The sequence below is a fragment of the Diceros bicornis genome, chromosome 18, assembly GCF_020826845.1.
Source record: "Diceros bicornis minor isolate mBicDic1 chromosome 18, mDicBic1.mat.cur, whole genome shotgun sequence".
Lineage (NCBI taxonomy): Eukaryota > Metazoa > Chordata > Mammalia > Perissodactyla > Rhinocerotidae > Diceros > Diceros bicornis.
The window spans coordinates 21,528,160-21,547,626 of NC_080757.1; the positions used below are offsets into that span (position 1 = coordinate 21,528,160).

The window sequence follows — 19,467 nt, forward strand, 5'->3', positions numbered from 1 at the left end:
TTAATGACCAATAATTTAAAATGATTTGGGGAAACATTAATTTGCTGAGATATGGGTGGCGATTACTTCTTTGTCCATGGAACCCTAACCAGCCAACCTGGATTAAATAAATCTCAGTTTCCCTGAACTATTCCAAATATTCATGCCTAATAAAATGTACATATCCTCCAGGAACAAATAATTTTATGTTCTTTGGTGAAAGGAAAAATTAACTAAAAATGATGAAGGTATCAAATAAATTCTCTTCATGGGGTATCACCCCACTTGCCATGCCAACTCCCATCTCACTGAAGGCCTGATATTGTCCCCTAATCACGAGTGGAAACCACTGAACTCAGGGTTAGAAAGCCTTTGGAGCCAAAATAGGCTCCCCATTGGTCAGAATGAAAGAAATCTGTCCCAAACTACTCTAATTTCTTGAAGGCCTTCTTAATTGTTAGATGCTGCCTGAAGATGAGTTAAAGCATTATAGTGCTTGGAGGGGATACTGGTGAATATATTAGGAAGATGGGACACATTGTTTCCTAAACAGACAGCTGAGTCCTGAGGGATGGGCTACAGAGCTGGTAAGAAGTGATGCTAAGACTGGAGGGATAGGAGGAAGATGGGATGACCTAGTACAAAGGGGCTGGGGGTATGAAGCTAAGGGGCAGTATGAGGACACTAATGACAGGGAGACCAAGGAAAACTCAGCAACGGTAGAAGGCCCTAAAGCCAAGATTGATTTATGCTACACTTCTGAGGAGGGTCAACTCTGCCTGTGTGTTCCATGGAGCAACATCACACTGCTTGTCCCTCTCCTCACTACCTTCGTGTCCCCCAAGCCTCTCATACAACACTGCACTCACACCACTTCCCCTGCCTGCCTACCGCACAGGAGAAAAAGACCAGAGAGGCAGAGGCGGGAGGGCCTGAGGGCCTGCTGGTGGCCAGGAAGCGAAGGAAGGGAGATAGGAGGACAGGAGGGGAGAGAGAAAAGAGAAGGGAGGTATTCAGCACAGGGGTGGACCTCTGTAATAATCCGGCAGCTTCATTTTACAGACAAGGAGCCAGGCCCAGAGAGGCTGGGACTTGTCCAAGATCACTTAGCTAGTCAGTGGCGGAAGTGAAACTCTCACCTAGACTTCAGATTTCCGATTCAGCGTCCATTCATCTCATTTATGAGAGGAAAGGAAAGGGTAGAAATACCAAATATCACCAATAACGAAAGAGCAGAATGCAAATGGCAAACAGAAAAACTCTCCACAGGAAACAGAAAAGACTCTCAAAATCAGTCCATTTAGTCTTCATGACAAAACAATTAGACAGTTGAGCACCCAGAGTGCCAGTTCCGGAGGGAGACTGGTTGGGGCAAATGCTGGCTTCTCCACTGATAAGCAGTGTGCCTGTGGGCAAATTGCTAAACCTCTCTGAGCCCCAGTTTCCTCAGTAATGAAATGGGGATAACAGTCGTATGGCCCCCACCCAGATTTTGTGAAGATCAGAACATCACGATCCATGCAAAGGGCTTTCTCAGCAGAGTGCCTGGAGCATAAGTGCTCCATAAGCCTTTACTACGACTGTGATTACTACAGAGCTACTATGACCAGGGGTCAAGTGGTTTTCTTACTAGAAAAACTCAGTAAGAAATATTTGTGGGTGCTTTTCTATGCATGGGAAAGCACATGTATTTTCTTTGGGGTTAAATGAGTATATACATCTTTTTGAATTTCCCACAATAAAAAAAGCATGCTTTTGCTTTTGTCTGTGGCGGAGCATGCTTCCTTCTGACCTGTCAACTTACTTTTTCCTCTATTGGTGAGAAAGTCCCGAGACGTCTCAGTTCCACAACTAAAAAAAGAGTGGCTTCTCAGTAGAGTGTCACAAACACTCTCCACACTAACGGGCACAGGCATATGATGGAAACAAAGAAGTAGTTACTTATTTCTGTATTTTAATACTTTTGTTTTCCTTAGGAAGTCAACTGGATTTGGAGTGTAGCTGAGATTCAGCATTCTCAGTCTGAAAGAGTTTGGGTGCCAACATGCTTTCTCACCATCTGTAGAATGGGTACCATGAGGTTCAATCAATTAATATGAATGGGAACTGCAGGCTCCTGGGGTTACTTCTTTGGCCCCTCGGGTGACACGCCTCTGACCGCTGATCCAGTGGCCCAAGGACAAACCTCCCCTCTCTCCTTCTCCTTCCCATGTGGATTTCTGTGGCTATCTCATTTAGAGACCTGAGTCCTGAAGAGTTTTACATTCTTGGTTATTTTTAGCCTCATGTAGTTTGTTCAAACATGGTCACCACATGGCATGCAGCTGTGAAAAGCAGCTGCCGGGGGCTGATTTCTAGTCAGTATTATTTGACATTTCTTGTCAGGTGATTTCTAAAATTCCTTGTGCTTTTTTGAGGCAATCTCAAGAACTTTTTTTTTCCTGGGGTATAAAACGTGACATGAGAGCTGTGCATCTGATCACCTGCTCTGGGTTGGGGATGAATCCAGAACCCCACTAGGAAGGAAGATTTACTTCCACTCCGAGGACTCAAATTTCTCTGCCACAGAACTCTCAGCTTTGGGACAAGAGAGTGTGGTGGGCTCCGGTCCTGACAGCTTCCTTAAGGCCCTCCCCTCAGTTTTCTAATTTGAGTGAGGGGGCCTGCTGTCTCCTGGGGTTTTGGAAGAAAGCAGAGAGGATGAGGCAGCTTGCTGGCCAGCCAGGAGCCAACCTGCAGTGACAACAGCTAAAATGTACAAGAGGCTGGGCTGCTCAGCTGGGGAAAATCTGGACCAGATCGCATGCTTCCTCCTGCTCTCTCACCATCTTTTCTACCCTACAGATGCTCACCTGCCTCTCTCTCTCTCCCTCTCTCTCTCTTTCTGTCACTCAGCGATTAGTCTCTTGGTTCACCCACATACACTCATCAGCCGTGATGCTTCTGCCTTCAGGTCTTCTGCACACCCCGTTCCTGCCTGGAAGACTCTTGGTCCCTTTTCCAGACCAACTGCTATTTGTCATTTGATTCTCAACATTGGCATCACTTTTGGAATCCTTTCCTGATCCTCCAAGACAGGTTAACTGTCCCTTCGATGTACTTAACACATTGGATTGTAATCGCCTGTCTTCCCAGCCAGTCCCCGCACTAGACTGTAAACTCCTGGGCGGGTCAGGGTCTTGTTCACTGCTGTAGCCCCACTTCCGAGCCCAGGGTCTGGCCCAGCACAGAGTAGGTGCCCTGTAAATCACTGCTGAATAATGTTCCAGACTCACCAACAACTCCCTTTTTTTTTTTGCCTCCTATATATTTTTTAGACTGTATCAAACTCTTTGTCCATCAAATCACCTCTCTAAGCCTTCTATTTTATTACAGGATCTATTCAAATCAAGTTCGTCAGTTCTGAGTTTAGAAAAATCTTCAACTGTGCATATATGCATGGAAATGTGACACAGACTCCTGGAGAGTGTCTTGTCTAGAGGAATACCTGAATGAAAAGCGGCAATCTCAGCTGGCTAATCGAGAAGAGCTAGAGACCTTCATCTGTATCTTGGTCATTCTCCTCCAAGAAGCCTCCTTTTTTTATGGGCTGGTAAGTTTGGACCCCTATTTTCAAGGCATAGTTATTCTTGACGAGGAGGTGGCACAGGTTTGCAACCCAGAAGAATCTTCCAGTGACCATCTGGAACTGTTTTTCCTTTCCTTTCAAGAGAATTCTTCTTATAGTAAGTAGAGAGGAAGTTTTCCGTCACATACAGTCTCCGCTAACGTCCTCCTTCTCCCCACCCCCAACCTTCTGCTTTCAGCAGATAGGAATGGGTGCCAAGAGCAGCAGTTAGCAGCAGCTACATGCAGCCCCACTGCTGGTTTCTCCACAACTACTTTTCCTAAGACTATGTTCATACTTTTGCAGTGGGTGTCTTTCCCCAGCCCTCCCCGTCAGGTGGTATTTTGAAGCAGGAGTACACATGGTGTGTACAATGACAGCACAGGCCTCTTATAACTGCAATGCAGCACGGGGCACAGGATTCAACTTTCTGCTTTAAGAAAGGCCACAGGAACAAGGTCTCCATCCAAGAGAGGGCTTCGGAGTAATACCCATGGCATGTGAAGCTGTGCCGGGTGCTGCCAGATCCCCCCTGGATGCTGGCGAGATGACTGGCTGGTGGTGCTAACCACAGCAGGGAGGGGGCCACGTGGCTGTCTGAGGGGTGTGGGCAAGGAGATGGATGTAACTGAGCGTCTAGTCTGTTGAGACACTGCCAGGCACCGTGGACTACAAGCCAAGGATCTGCTTTCTGTCCTCATTGACTCTACATTCTAGAGAGATCCTGACAGATAGGCAGAGGCAAGACATCTTCTCACTGGTCAAAGCTAAGCAAAAGCAAAACAACTTGATTCCTACAGCACCGAAAATGACCTATTGGGGATTTACCCCATTTAAGGCTTGTACCTTTCCTGCCTCACTGGGCCACTGGTTTTGGGGAAGATGGTAGCCTGATCAGAGATGTCTAATCTCTGCCCTTTGGAGATCTGGTGGCAAGACACCAAGGACCCTATTGCCACTGCAGGTGGCACAAAGTAAGGAGGTGGACTGAACAAGTGCATTGCTAGGAAGCTGGTCTCTGATTCAGGAAGTTGAAAGGGAGAAGAGCTAACCCTTGCATAGGACTTGTGGGTATGTGTGTGGGGATTTTGGGGAGGGGTAGTGTGGTAGGCTGAATAACGGCCCCATAAAAGACATCCCCGTCCTAATCCCTGGGTCCTGTGAATGTTACCTTATACGGCAAAAAAGGACATTGTAGATGTGATTACATAGGTTCTTGAGATGGGGAGATTGTCCTGCATTATCCAGTGGACTCTTATAAGTGTTCTTATATAAGAAAAGGGAAGAGGGAGATTGCAGATGGAAGAGGAGGCAATGTAACCATGGAAGCAGAGATTGGAGTGATGCGGCCACAAGCCAAGGAGTGCTGGCAGCGCCCAGCAGCTAGAGGAGGCAAGGTGCAGATTCTCCCCTAGAGCTTCCGGAGGGAGCACAGTCTTGCCGACACTTTGATTTTGGCCCAAAATCAAATCTGTGATCCTGACTGTGGACTGCTGGCCTTCAGAACTGGGAGAAAACAAATTTCTGTTGTTTAAGCTACCAAGTTGGTAGTAATTTGTTACCACAGCAATGAGAAACTAACACAGATATGTAGATGTGCCCTTTGATGAGACTTCTGATTCAGTTCCAACAAGTATTATATGGTAAGTCTAAAAAGAGAGAAGAACAAGCATTTCATATTATTATATTCAACATGTAGAGCCAGTATCAAAACTCTTAACAAACACACAGATCCCTCTCCTAGATTTGAATCAGCAACTGTTCTTGTCTAGCGTTACAGTGTTAGGTCTCTCTGACAGTAATTCACGGTAAATTGGAACAGGTAGCTGTGAATTGAGAAAAAGCGCCCCAGCCTCACCAGGAAGGGTCCCAGAAGGTATCACAGACGCAGAGTGGAGACAGGGGTGGGACGCAGAGGAGGGTAAAGAGTCACTTTGGAGGTGCAAGCAGCCTGGACAGAGGGGAAAGGAGCACAGCCACCAGGAGAAGGAAAAGGGGGGACCTGCTTTGCAGCTCTAAGAAGTTGCTCCCTCAGGAAGAATGAAGGGGGTAAGGGAAGGCTGATCCTTTTCTCTTCCATCTGAAAACTCTTTCCTGGGGATAAGCATTCTAATCTTGGGTGTGTGATTTATTTTAAGTAAGAGGAATACAGGGGCATCAAATTGCTGGGTGTGCTGTGTGGATGTGGCTGGGACAGGGCGCTGGGGGTGCTGCCTTTTGGGTGGGGGGACCTTTGGGCTCCTGTGGCATTTTTGGATGGGATAGGTGCCTTTTGCTTAAGGAATGGCTCAGGGTTAGGACGCTAACGTGTTTCTGTGGTCTCTCAGATGGAAGATGGAGAAGGGACACAGGAGGCGAGAATCCCCAAAGTGAGGGAAGAACCCTCTTCTCCAGCCCTGGCAGCATTCCAAGAGGCTCTCCAGAGACAGCGTCCTCACTGTGCAAGAGCGCTGTGCTGACTCCCAGCGTGTAAACAGACACGGGGAACACAGTCTTCTCACTGTACTCAGGCTCCTCAACTTCAAAGCCTCCCGGCTGTAACTACAACAATAGCGTCTCAAACCCTCGATTCATTACCAGGCAGCATCACTTACTGAACAGTCACCGTATCCACGGTGCTGGAGGAGGTTTTGTGGGGGTTTGCAGTAAAAGTAGATGGCACAGTCTCAGTTCTCCCGGGAGAACAAATACAAATAAAAAAACCTGAACACAAATACAGGTGACAGATATCTAAGGCTCTGACAAGAGCCTTGCATAAGTCACAGAACCTCTTGAAGTCCTCTGTCCATCTGTGAAACAGGTTTAATACAGTAACAAATGGCTCAGATTATTGTAAGAATTAAATGAGGTAATGTATGTGAAAGCACTTTTAAAGCTGTAATAATTGTGTCTCTACATAATTATTACATGATATAATATACAGCATTAAGGAAATATTAAAAAATTATGCTGATGAGTAGAAGAAATACAGACTGTTAGTCTAATTCCAAGAATATAATAATTTCATTGTGACTCATCAGGACACTCTGGGACAATGATGAGAGACATCACTCAAGAGAAAAGAACATCTTGATAGTGAGTGGAGTCTTTGTCGGTTTTTGTCTGCCCCCTTCTTTTAGCACTCTGCCTCCGCTCCCTCGGAGAGCTGATCCACCCCCTCCAAGCATGGGCGGTGCTGCCCATCAAGGGACCACACTCCCCAGCCTCAGGGATGGGCATGTGAGCTGGACCCTGGCCTCAATGCTTTAGCCTGCGCAGAGGACCTGTGATCCACACGGGGTCAATCAGAGACTTTCCTTGGGATTCACATATCTTGAAGTAGGAAAGCTTTTCTTTTTCCTTTAGATTGCTATGTGGCGTAACGCAAGCCTGGAGCTGCCTGTGGCCAAGATTTTCTCTGTGTAGAAGCAGCCTCTAGTAGGACAGAATGAGGCCAACACAGAGAGATTGGGGGAGTGGAGAAAGGGAGCCGGGTTGAGCAAAGAAAAAGGGTCTTGATTGTGATCAAGTCCTCAGTTCTAGTGCTTAACTCCCCAGGTCCTACGACTCTGTGAGTTCCTTCCAGGATGTTCAATTTTGGGTTTAAACTGGTCTCTTCAGGGGCCGGCCCTGTGGCTTAACAGTTAAGTGTGCATGCTCTGCTACTGGCGGGCCGGGTTCAGATCCCAGGCGCGCACCAACGTACCGCTTGTCCGGCCATGCTGAGGTCACATCCCACATACAGCAACTAGAACGATGTGCAACTATGATGTACAACTATCTACTGGGGCTTTGGGGAGAAAAAGGGAAAAAACAACAACAACAACAAAAAAAAAACTGGTCTCTTCATCTGAAAGAGTTCTGATTTATATAGCGAGCTTACTCTGCAATACTAAATAAACCTGGATGAAGGACAAATAAGAACGTTGTCAGAAAAAGATTCGACAAAGGTCATTGTTTTTCCTGAAAAAATGGGATCAGCTCAGCATTTAGAGATATTAATCCCCAATTTTCTGAACCTGGCTCAGCATTAACCACCTTCTGTATTAATCAAACAAAGAAGCCCTGTGCTTGCATAATGATGAATACCAGGAGAAGCATTCAGTGACGGTTTAGCTAGATTGTTCCAACACCTGACAAGCATGATCAGCATGAGGAAGCAACTTCAAAATATACAGCCAATAATGCTGAAATGTGGAGAAGAGTGGGACATTTAAGCTTCTAGAGTATTAAGCACCAGTTATTATTTTTAATAGTTTGTTTACTGAACAGGAAAAATTCATGTCTCAACAGTAGTATCAGGAATCACCAAGTGGTACTATCTTAGAGGTCACTGCACTTTGAGCTTAAACTCACTCCTAATGGCTATGTGATTATCTGGCTGCAAACAGCCATTACCAAGCCGCCAATCTGTTGTGAAGCGGCATCTAATCCATTGTGCTCCTGTAGGACGAGAACGCTCACAATTCCTGCACTGCACCATCCCTGGTTCCAACATGGCTACTGGGAAGTCCACTGACAACTTCTGAATTAAGCGATGAGAAGGCAGGTCTCTGAAACAAGTATCAGAGACGAAGAAATGATAAAACTGTGAATCCTTCTGTGAGCCCTTTTCTGATCCCCATCCTTCTTTTATCTTTCAACCATATATGATCTGCCTTCTTTTGGGCCTCTACACAAGTTTATACCTGCCCCTGATGGGGCCTACTCAATGACACGAATTCAGAAATTAAGATTGTTTGTAGCAGACGAAATGGTGTAGTGCCAACATCTTACGGTGACCCATGGCTTTAAAAGAGGTGCCCATAGTGGGATATTTGGATTAATCTGAGAAGCAATGAGAGCCAGTATTAGGTGACAGTCTCACTACAAACTCTATGGAGGTCTTAAGAGTGTGTAGAGACTGACAGGGCCATTTTGCCACAGTAGAGCTGAGGTCCTCCACTCCCATGAGTAGGTGTAAAACAATTCCATTTAGCTTTACCTACACTAAGATTATTTTGCTTGGTGGTTACAAACTGAATGAGAGATATCCTCTTTAAGAAGCCAGACTTCATTACTGCACCTTGCTTCCCTGGGTTTTCCAAGTCACTGAATTCAGTGAATAGTTGGTGTTCTGCCTTCCTTCCTGTCCCTTGACCTCCCTCAAGCTATTGACTTGGTGGCCCTAGAATGCTCTCTCACGTGGCTTCCGTGGTACAGCTTGTTCTTGTCTCCCGATTCTTTAACTATTCTTCTTGTCTCTTTCTCTTCCCTCTACCTCCATGGCTTTAGGTAATTTCTCTATGCTGGTAACTCCCTAATCTATTTGAACCCCAGACCTAGTTTCAGCTGGCTCCTGGACCTCTCCACGTGGACGGGAGGCAGCTGAGTTTATTGTACAACCAGTCACCCAGCTGCTCAAGCCAGAAGCCTGCAGCTCCTCCTTGAATCCACCCTCTCTCTCTCTCTGCAGCAATCCATCACCAAGTCCTGCAGATTTCACCTTCTAAATCGCTTCCAAATCCACCTTCTCTCCTTCCATCCTCATTGCCACCTCACTATTCTGCCCTTCATCCTATCTCACCTCAATCACTGGAACAGCTTCCTCTCTGGTCTCCTTGCCTCCCACCCGCTCTTCAAGCTGCCACGAGAATGATCATACCGAAATACAAATATGTACGTTACAAATCTGACCTCTTGCTTGAAATCCTCCTTTAGTTCTTCACTGCCCTCAGGAAAAACCCCGAACTCTTTCTGGTGTTTCTGTGACCTGCTTACCCCTCTGGTTCCCAGGGTTCTCACTCCTTCCCAAGGTTCCTCTGCTCCAGCCCCACTCAACTATTTTCAGTTCCCCCACGTGCCGTGCTGTCTGTTCCCTCCCGGCTTTCCCACTTGCTTTTCCGTTGCTAGCACACTCTTTCTTTTTCATTTCCTTCCCTACTCAAAGTTTATCCTAAGGAAATAGTTTGAGATGCCAATAAATATGTATTACTGGATGTTCATTACAGCACAAAGTACAATAAAAAGTGGAAAACTACCAAAATGCCCAAGAAACATAAGTTTTAAATGACTGCATAAAGTTTTGTGTTAGTGGGAAATTACTCAGAGTATATTAGATGAGAAAATCAAGTTATGAAACTTGCTTTCCAACAGAGCTTCATAGATACTAAAATAGGAGCAGGAGTTATTTTTGTATGGTAAAATTATAGGTGATTTTAATTTTTTCTTTAGACTTCTCTGTTTTCCAAAATTTCCCCATGAGCATGCAATAATTGCTTTCATAATTATAACAAAAACAATAATTTGTTTTTTTTAAAGAAGAATATCCTTGAGCAAGTAATATGAGGGCCGATGCAGACAGTGAAGATTCTATTTCTCAGGGAGGAATGCTTTGTATGGAAAGTTTAAATCCTTAACTGGTATGATATCTAGAAGCTTATCAGTGAGTCCTGCAATAATCTGTTGCAAAGGGTAAAGCAAACAGCTGAGGAGGGTGGGGCAAGTTTCTGTGATGCTGCACTGACAAATGCTAGGGCTAATATTAACTCCTCATTTTTGGGATGTGTGTTTCCATTCCTGAATAAATCTCCCCTCCTTTCTCTCTTCTGCAGCCCCCTGTGGATATGGGCATATGTGTTGGTATTGTTGAACCAGCTGGAGGGCCACACGAAGAAATGGAATTGAGTGAGCAGAATATGGTTAACTCTCAAAACCCCAGCTGCTGTGCTTCAGTCAGCAGGAAACAACAGGTGTCATCCTCGTGGATCTGTGGGCCCAACTACGAACAGAGAATGGAAAGTTAACACACAAACGTTTTGTTCTCCAGAAAAATGAAAATCATTCAGCCAAGTCCACACAGCTGTAGCCAGTGGCCATTTGTGATATGTTAGTCTTTGCAAAGTAACAGGAGATATTTAGTTCGGGCCTGAGAATATGACATATAAGCGGACTTTCCCACCGAATCATGCACATACACTATTTCCATTAACGGTTCTTTTCTGTCTTAATTAAATTTAGAGTTTAATCCATAAGCAGTGTTCGAAGGGAATGGTATACTTTTGGGAAAATGAGACCAAACTTTTAGCTTACACAAAAATGTCATTTTAAAGCATAAAATTGAAAATACAGCATCTTTTGTTCTTTAAGTATAATTGCTGATTATGTTTTCACTTTATGACCTAGCATGTAGTATTTGTTGCAAAGCACATATTAAATAATTAAATACTTTAAAAATGTACTTTTTTGAAACAAAGATTTCAATCTCTGTGAAGAGAAACAATACTATGCACTTATATAATATTTATATAAAGCACAATAACATTTACATAATATCTTTGAGGATGTCAGAGTGTTTTCCCTGCAGAAACAACACTGTAGCAGCTCTAGAGAGAAGGGCAAATTTTTTTGTTATGCTTACTTAACTCTATTCCTGCGGAGAGTGCCTGTACTCAAAGTCAGGAGAGACAGAGCATAGTGAGGGAGAGGAGAGCAGAGAAGAGTTATGGGTCTCCCAGGCTACGGAGTCTGATTCTGTTATTTTCTAGGTCTGGAAAAAAGGAAACCAGCATGAAATCACAAGTCATATCTTGATGAGGGAAAACAAAAGAAGATCCTATTGTGTCAGGTCATTTAAAACTCCAAAGTGACTTTTATTATTACAGCTGGATAAAGTGAGTGGGTTCTTATTGGTTTAGATATTAAAATGAACCATAAACATGGCTGTTTGGGCTAAGTGAGTGATGAATCTTATGTGCTGGCTTAATTTCCCAGAGTTTTAAGTGGATTAGTCTAAAGGCAATACCAATTTATTAGTTTCTCAGAACTAGAGTTGGGAAAAAATGATAGTATGAATAAGAAAATGTTATTATGCAGTATATATTTCATTTTAAAGTTTGAATTATTTCTTGGAATCTGATCTGGGTCTGATCTGTAGAATTTTCCACTTGACAGCCTTAAACATTGGCAATAATCCAACAGTTGTTACTGACTCCTTTTAAGCTTCACTACCCAGGATTTCATTTTGGTGGTTTGAAAAAAGTCCCATGAATTGCATCCTTTCACAGTTAGAAATCGAAGGGTTCACACTTCTTGTCAGCAGGAAGTGGAGGGTGGGAAGAATTCTATTTTTGGAGTTGAAAGGCCACCTTTGACCCAGAAATGTGCTGTTGGGTGAAAGACACTTCTCTGTTCTGTCTAACTTGATTTACCCAAGGAATGGAGAAATGTACAGGAGGTCAACTTCAGAAGACTTGTTTCCTCCTAGGGCTCTAAGATAACCCATACTAACCTCGTCTCAAGAATTTTAGATTTTTCAGGTGTTTATTTTGGTCTTGTGTGACCCATTGCCAGTCATTTAAATTTAGATTATTCAAAACCTTCTAAATTGATATCTTGAGTGTTTTCCAAGATATGAGGGTCAGAATTTATACTTCTAGATCAAAGCATGGGCAACTAAGGGCCAAATCTCACTTACTGCCTGATTTTGTAAATAAAATTTTATTGAAACACAGCCATGTCCATTCATTTACATGTTGTCTATGGATGCTTTTGTGCCATAATGCAAGGGCTGAGTACTTGTAACAGAGATCATATGGTCTGCAAAATCTAAAATATTTACTATGTGGCTCTTTACAGAAAAAGTTTGATGACCCCAGGTCCAGATGATAAATTGAGGAATTAAAGAGAAAGTCTAAAGAAATAGTGATGTTAAAGAGCAGGAGCTATAAATGCCAATATCATAAATGTTTAGTTTTTAGGGTCTAATTGCTTTGTATATCTGGCATGAGATTTATCAATGACAAACAACAACCTAAGACTCCAATTATGAAATCAACAGTTCGAACTGAGAGTCGGCCACTAAGTAGCACAGGGGTCTGTAGAGAAAAATGAATCCATAGAGAAGGAAATGTAATCCTAGTATACTACTTGGCTCTGAAGGAAACAATGTTCATAAAATTATAGTCCTATAAATTGGTTTATAGTCCTAGTTATTGGTTTTCAGCTTTAGAGTCAATCACCAAAGTATAAAACTATATAGATGTTAATATTAACAATGTAAAAGTAAAGCTTTAGGTGTCAAAAGTTCAAGCAGGGGTACTTATATCTTCATTTGACATGGTGGTGACTTAAGAGATGGCGTCTTAATTGATGGCGCATGAAAAAGAGATTCTTGTATATTTTTGTATTTCACTGATTCTAAAGCTCACATTTGTTCAACCTTTAATATCTTTGAAACTGGGATGCTCCTTATTCTTGATGATACCTTAAAAGTATAATTGGTAGTGTTGTTTTTCCTGGTGGAATATAAAATAATGGTGCATCTTATAACAGGTGGCATCTTTGATTTGATGATGCAGTATTTTGAGTTGTAAAAGTAACCAACAGTATACCAAAGGTAAGGAGAAAACTGACAATAATTGGCAGGAAGTGACCAAAGGCAGCCAAATAAACCATCATCTCTTAGAGTCCAAGGTCAATAGATAATGTCTAAACATGATAAATTTAAAAAATAGCAGCATAAGCATGTTATTTATTTTTTCATTTTAAACCTTTCTACTATTTGATGTTTTAAAATCATATTGTATTAGTTTCTTGTGCCTGCTGTAGCAAATTACCACAAATTTGGTGGCTTAAAACAACAGAAATTTATTCTCTCACAGTTTTGGAGGCCAGAAATCTGAAATCAAGATGTTGCCAAGGCCACATTCCTCCAGAGGCTCTAGGATTCCCTGCCTCTTTCAGCTTCCAGTGGCTGCCGGCATTTCTTGACTTGCGGCTTCATTCTTCCAATCTCTTCCTCCGTCTTCACGTCGCCTTCTCTGTGTGTGTCAAACCTCCCTCTGCCTTTCTCTATAAGCACACTGGTGGTGGCACTCAGGACCCACCTGGATAATCTAGGATGATCTGTTAATTTCAAGATCCTTAACTATATCCACAAAGACCTTTATTCCAAATAAGTAACATTCACTGGTTCTGGGGATTAGGACATGGATGTAGCTTTGGGAGCCGTCATCAGCCTACCCATGCATTAGTTTCATTTTTTAAAAATAGAAATCTTATGTCATTCTACAACTTGAAGTTCTTCAGTGGATACCCATAACTTCCAGGATCAAGTTCAGATGATGTACTGGTTAAAAATATAGTCTCTAAACCAAAAGCACAAGAAACAGAAGAAAAATAGACAAATTGGACTTCAAAATTGATAACTTTTGTGCTTGAAAGGACACCATCAAGAAAGTGAAAAGACAACTCACAGAATGGGAGAAAATATCTGCAAATCACATATCTGATAAGGAACTTGAATCCAGAATATATGAACAACTCTTAGAAATCAATAATAAAAAGACAACACAATTGAAAAATGGGCAAATGGGGGCCGGCCCCGTGGCATAGTGGTTAAGTTTGGCACTCTCTGCTTCAGTGGCCCAGGTTTGCAGGTTCGGATCCCGGGTGTGGACCTACACCACTCATCAGCCATGCTGTGGTGGTGATCCACACATAAAATAGAGGAAGACTGGCACAGATGTTAGCTCAGGGCTAATCTTCCTCAGCCAAAAAAAAAAAAAACAGCAAAAGATCTAAATAGACATTTCTTTAAAGATGATATAAAAATGGCCAATTAACACATGAAAAGATGCTCTGCATAACTAGTTATTAGAGAAATGCAAATCAAAACCACAGGGAAACACTACTTCATACCGACTAGGATGGCTATAATCAAAAAGACAACAAGTATTAGCAAGGAATAGAGAAACTGCAATCCTCATACATTGCTGGTGGAAATATAAAAGGTGTATCTGCTTTGGAAAATAATCTAGCAGTTCCTCAAAAAGTTAAACATGGAGCTACCACAGACTCGGTAATTTCACTCCTAGGTATATACCCAAGAAAAATGAAAACAAGTCCACATAAAAATTTACATAGGAATGTTCATAATAGCCAAAAAGTGGAAATGTTCATCAACTGACAAATGGATAAACAAAATGCAGCATATCCATATCATGGAATATTATTTGTCAATAAAAAGGAATGAGGTACTGATACATTGCTATGACACAGATGACCCTTGAGAACATTATGCTAAGTGAAAGAAGCCAGTCACAAAGGACCACATATTATATGACTCCATTCAGTGAAATGTCCAGAGTAGGCAAATCTATAGTGACAAGAAGTAGATCAGTGGTTGCCTGGGCTTGGGTAGGAGTTTAGAGGGAATAGGGGGTACTGCCAGGGGTATGGGGTTTCTATTTGAGGTGATGAAAATGTTCTGAGTTGACTATGGTGATGGTCACACGATTCTGAATACGCTAAAAACCATCGAATTGTATGCTTTAAATGGGTGAATTCTATGGTATGTGAATTATATCTCAATAAAGCTCTTTATATACAGACAGATATCAGTCCATAGCATTAGAGTCTTTCGCCCAGTCTCAGCTCCTAGAGCATGCGTAGATGAATAGAGAGAACATGGATGTGAAGCCTCAGTACAGGCCCTGGCACATGGCAGATCCTCTATATGGGCATGCTGTTGTTATTTACCCGGCATCTGACACTTGACAAGGACTTGCCTATCTCTGGCCCCTTTTCATCACTTTAACCCTTTTTCAGAGCAGTCTCCACACCCTCCCCCGCCATATGCAGCTGGACTTAACTCTTAGAGTCCTGAAACAGTTTCAGCACATCCTGCTTTTCCTAGAATCCGCTCTCTCTTTCCCCTGCCGTCACCTGGCTAATTCCCCTTTTCGTCCCATTCTGTTTCCTCAGCTGTATGTCTTCTGGAAGCTTCCCTACAGGCTCTGAAGGCTGTCCTTCCTTTCCCTTCCCGCCAGGTCAGTGTCCCTCCTATGAGCCTGCACAGCTCCTGGCACACTCAAGTCTACGACAACACTTACCATTCTCGATGGCATTTGTCTGTCTGCCTCACGTCCTATTCATCTTTATATGCTCACTGCCTCGCAAAGTGAGAGAGAGTAAGAAATGGAAGTGCTAAATAACCGGGCTTAAAGAGAATTATTGTGGCACCAGCAGTATAATAAAATCTCTTCTAGGGAAAAGGCAGGAAAGGAGATTTTTCCCCTTGCTATCCGGACTAAAGAACTCTGTTTCTCCAGGGCTGGGGAGCCTGCACAGTTGCTCTGGTGCCTTAAATGCGTGCATGTGCAGACCTGCCCACTGCCTGCTGCCCACAGCGTGACAGGCAGGTAAGACACACTGTTGTGACACCGGTCAAGCCCCATTTCAGCTGTGGCCCCATCAGTTTATCAAGCCTTTATTGATGCACGTGTTCAGACATGTGTACTTAATGGGAAGGGACATGTAAGCACAAGAACAGCGTGATGTTTACACCTTGCAGCATATGGAAAATGCATTTGCAAACCCTGTAGGAGGTAATGCTCAAAAAAAGCAAACAGTTTGGGGACAAGAAGGAATGACTACTTTCTAAATATTCCCCACATCATAAGCACAGTCAGTGATAAATCCAATGAGGCCTGTGTGAGAAGCCCTCTAACCCTTAGAAAGCAGTGAGCGTGCCCCAACCCAGAGGTATCCAAGCCAGGTTGGGGGGACTTGGGAGTGCAGGGGAAGCTGGATTCAGGGATCGTTAGCTCCACTCCAATGACTACAATCCAAGACATATTTATTTGCTTATCTGGTGAGAGTTATTTTCAATATGAGGGCTGCCACACCGCAGCCAGGGGTCCCTTCATATCACAGTCTAGGTGAGAGGCGCCCCACGAAGTGGTGCACTGCAGAGACCGTGTAGCCGTAAGAGGCGGCCTTGCTAAACCTTGATCAAATAATCTTAGGTGTACTAAAGCAATAAGGGCTTGCTTATTTTCACACGACACTGACTTTTTTTTTTTTGAACAACTCTGTCCAAATTGTACATATGACCTAATGAAATGGTGATATATTTTAAATGGACCTCCAAACGTGAGGAGGGTTGGGTTGGTAAAAAGTTTCATTATTGGCCATTCGTAGGGCAGTACTCTCAGCTAATACGAGCAACCTTCTCTTGTCCCCCGTGTATTTTATTGGTTAGGGTCAGAAAAACAATGAAAGGCTCTCAGGGATCCCGGAAAACAGCCAGATGTCATTTCTGAAAGTCACGAGATAACAGGAAAAGAGACTCAACTACATACTCTTCATAGGTGCCATATCAGGTGGGCAACTGCTTTTCCTTATCTTTATTAAAACAGAAAAGGATCAACACTGGTGCGTGCGAACACACACCTTTTACCTTCTATGCTGTTCTAAGCATAAAAAAAATATATAAGGCCAAATTAGTCAAATTTGCTACCTTGTTAGTTGATCTGGTAAAATATTTGATAGAAGATAAAATGAGTATTTTTAGTTCTCTGTGATGTTTCTTCTCTTCCTTGCAACTGAGCACAGACCTGGTCCACCTGCCTCACAGAACTGACATGGAGTCACTGCTTAATGTAGGGGAGGGACGGGGAGGAATCTGTCCACCTTCCAAGGTCCCATCAAGTATCACCACCTTTCTGACCTCTCCAGGCCTGTGTCCTCATCTGAAAAATGGGAGCAATACCCATCTCATGGGGTTACTAGAAGGTTAAAGGAGAAAAACATACTTAAAGCACACGGCTCAGTAGTAGTGCCCAGAAAACAGGCAAAAAATGGTGACATATTCTTTTCCTCTCTTATGCCTCCTTATGAATTTGTTCTGTCCCCATTATTAGACTGTAAACACTTTGAGGGATCAAGTATCTATTGAACTAACGGGGAAAGGGACATGAGAGGAATGGAATACCATTCCACTTCCTCCTAACAAGATGCTCCTAGAGAATCACGACCTCTCCCTTACTTCTGCCCTTATCTGGCCCCTAGTTAATTGATCAGACAAAGGCTCTATTACTCTGCCAGCCAGATGGTAGATTTTCATTAACAAAGACAGCAAGGTATGAAAGGTTAATCATGATGCATTCTTACTGTGATGCATTACCTCTCAGCTCACATTTTATAAGCAATTGACCATATGAATGACACCTCTGATTTCTGAAGGTAGCCAGATTTTTTTTTGGTTCCACACTAAGTGTCTCTTTCTGCTCTATATTGAAGATTAGAAGTAGGGTGACATGCTTTCCCCCTTTCCTTCTGTTTATACACTATTAGAATTTAAAGTCTGTTTCTCTTTTCTCCGCTTTTTTCTGAAGGACTTGGGATACTTGGGGGTCTGCACCTGAAGCCCTGGGCTAGAGTCCCATCATCATTAATTGCATTAGGTTTGAACAGGGCAAGCTCACAATGGAGGCTCCTGTGGCTCTTTCACACTCCCAGAATAACAGGCACTGAGGCCTTCACAGACCACGTGGCTGCAGATTCAGTCACGGATTCCCTCCCCTTAGTACACCACCTTGGAGCCCCCAGGCTGCCTGTGTAACGGCCCGGAGCAGTTATCCATTCTGATGCTGCACGAGAGAAATGGCTCTGCCACTATGGATTTGGCACTTTGAGAGCTGAACAGTAGCTCATCCACTCTCCGTTTTCCTTTGGAATTCAGTAATGAACTCATTAAATCACCAGCTTGTTGTGACAGGAAGTCATTCAGATGCTGATGCTATTGCCATGGAAACCTTCCCTCTGCTCAGAGCTCTGTCTGTCTCTGCTGAGGAGCACTCTGGCTCCATAATCACTGTCATCCCCAAATAACACAGAGCCGTCACGGCTTTGAGCAAGTCCAGAGCCGGGGCATACAGAGCCTCGATTCCGCTTTCACATGAATCCTTGTTGGTTTTAGTATTTTTAGCACACATTTCTGTTCTGTACCAGTTGTTTTTTTTAATTCCTACATGCTGGCTCCTCTCCAGCACCATTCCTAGAGAAGCAGACAAAGGATTTTTTGGGGGATAACTGTCAGGGATGCTCATTTTAAGAGAACCCACTGCTTCCCCAAATCTTTGTGCTTCCAAATATGGAAAATGAGTTCTCCTGCCTTTCAGGAGATACCCCAAGAAAGGAATCCCAAATTCCATTATAGTTCATATCCTATAAAACCTAAAGGTTTACGGATAGATCAGTAATACCCAAATGCAAGGTCAGAAATGCAACTCAAAGCAGAAAGCGATGTCTGCTTTATTTCGTCTGTGTTATCTAGGCTATTGCTGGGCTCCATTACTGAGGCTGACCAAGTCACAAAAAGGGAGAACACATCTGACCCAAAACGATCAAGTCTTTTTTGTATATGTGATGGCACCTGGTATACAGTGAATTTTTAAACATAACCATCACTTAGCACCTGACAGACACTATACCAGACATTTTACATTCTGTTTCATGATTTAAATTAATCTGCATGAAAATCCCATGAGGCAGGTATTTTTATCCCAATTTCACAGCTAAGGAATGTGCAGCTCAAAGCAATTAAGTAAATTAAATAAATGCTACACTTTTCCAGACTGCAGAGGCGTTACCATATCACACCTCCTGTGTCCACAGGCATAAAGGTGACTTCTGCAGCCTTACAATCACAGATGCTAGGATTAGGAAAAGTCTTTCATGATTCTCTTTTCCAACCAACCAACACCTTCTAGGACATCCGAAGTCATTGGTCTCAGCTTGTGTATCTCCAGTGATGGAGAATTTACTAAGAGCAGTCTCCTCCTGGTTTGTTCCTAACGTGAGTAAAGAGCAATCATCGTTGGAGCTTCTACCAAGCCCTGAACTGAAGAAATTTGGCTCTGGCCAAAAGTTTGTCCTCTAGAATATCCAGGTATGGAAGGAAGAAGAGGGATATGAGAAAGGGGCCTACCACCAAAGGCTTAGAGCTGGGTTAGGATCTGTTTGAGCTCAACAAGAGGATCTCACCTGTCACTGACTCTACGAACATCTGCCCCATGGGGAAGAAACCTGTTCCCCAGTGCCAGTGGGAGGCTGCCTTCTTGCATGAGATTCAAATG

The 19,467-nt window shown here is 43.2% G+C and overlaps 1 protein-coding gene and 1 long non-coding RNA gene across 4 annotated transcripts in view; one reads left to right on the forward strand and one right to left on the reverse strand.

The window, feature by feature from the left end:
- The window catches only part of LOC131417226 (uncharacterized), a 37,163-nt gene extending 25,078 nt beyond the window's left edge, over window positions 1-12,085 (forward strand). For both annotated transcript variants that reach the window (XR_009222692.1, XR_009222691.1), the window contains exons 3-4: window positions 3,355-3,571; window positions 10,159-12,085. This is a non-coding gene — a long non-coding RNA (uncharacterized LOC131417226). The remainder of the gene's footprint in view (window positions 1-3,354; window positions 3,572-10,158) is intronic.
- The window catches only part of MYO1D (myosin ID), a 305,600-nt gene that overhangs the window by 24,435 nt on the left and 261,698 nt on the right, over window positions 1-19,467 (reverse strand). The window lies entirely within an intron of this gene.